Raw genomic sequence first — 1,117 nt, forward strand, 5'->3', positions numbered from 1 at the left:
ACTCCTGACTTGTGTTCTCCTGAATGCACACATGCCTTGCCTAACCTGTTGATTCTTTCCTTAGATTAAAAGAAGTCAGAAGGAAGAATTAAGCAGTTAAAAAATGACCAGCTCTCTGCCCCCAGCAGCCCCCTTAGCAATCCTGCAGGCAGATCACTGAGGCAAGATAACATCTGAAGAGGCAGGCAGTGTGCACGTAATGGAGAAGGACGCAGAACCCACCCTCCTGCCTCGATGACTGCCTGAGATTCTCCCCCGTTTTTCCCTTTAAAAACTGTCATGGCTGAGCAGAATCCTCGGAGTTGATCTCTGGACGCGAGTCCACCTCCTCCCCAGACTGCCGGCTTTTCTGATTGAAGCACCTTTCCTTTCTCCTGACTCTTGCTTCCCGTTTATTGGCTTTGAGCAGCGAGCAGCCGAAGCTGAGCTGGGGAACAGTTACCAGTGGACACCCCGTCTCCCCGCACGGTTTGTCTGGCTCTGGGTGGTGACTTCCTCGGCTCACGCCCCCTTTCTGCGCCGCCTCCTCACTCAGCCCTCCGGCTGACCCTTCCTCCCGCTCGGCCAGCCCGCCTGCCCGCCCCTCGCCCCGCCCACAGCGCCGGCGGCCGACCCCGCCCCCCCGGGATGGGCGGCCCCGCGGGCTTCCGAGACCTCCTCCGGAGGCCAGCAGCCGGCGCGCAATAGGCGCTGCGGCAGGAGGAGCGAGCGCACACCCGCGCCCTCGTCCTCGCAGCGCCCCCAGGGCAACCTCCGCTCTCTACAAACCGGCGCCCGCTCCGCCGCCGGCCCATCGGCCCGCGCCCTCGCCTTGCCGGTCTAGCCCTCGCCGCCGTCTCCACTCCTCCCGCTCCGCCGACGTCAAGCCGGGCGCCAACGCGCAGCTGCGAGCGCGGGGCGCGCGTCCCTTCCGGCTCGCCGTAGCAGGCGCGCCGCCGCTTCCTCCGGCGGGGCCCCGGATGTGTCGAGCGGAACGGTGCCGTCTGGGCCCGGTCCCCAGCCCCAGCCCGACGTGGAGGAGCGCGGCCCAGACCCGGGGTAGGTGTGGGCGCGGCGGGGACAACGGGCCGGGGGTCTTATGGCCTGCGCCCCGGCCTCGGTTCCCCCTGGAGCCGCG

At 66.8% G+C, this 1,117-nt stretch overlaps 1 protein-coding gene across 1 annotated transcript in view; it reads left to right on the forward strand.

Annotated features, from left to right (window-relative positions):
* Positions 1-904: 904 nt before the first annotated feature.
* EP400 (E1A binding protein p400) overlaps positions 905-1,117 on the forward strand; it is a 116,694-nt gene continuing 116,481 nt past the window's right edge. Inside the window, exon 1 of the mRNA XM_024739910.1 lies at positions 905-1,038. The gene's annotated coding sequence lies outside the window, so the exon portion shown is untranslated. The remainder of the gene's footprint in view (positions 1,039-1,117) is intronic.

The sequence above is a fragment of the Neophocaena asiaeorientalis genome, unplaced genomic scaffold (genome assembly GCF_003031525.2).
Source record: "Neophocaena asiaeorientalis asiaeorientalis breed wild unplaced genomic scaffold, Neophocaena_asiaeorientalis_V1.1 scaffold757, whole genome shotgun sequence".
Classification (NCBI taxonomy): Eukaryota; Metazoa; Chordata; class Mammalia; order Artiodactyla; family Phocoenidae; genus Neophocaena; species Neophocaena asiaeorientalis.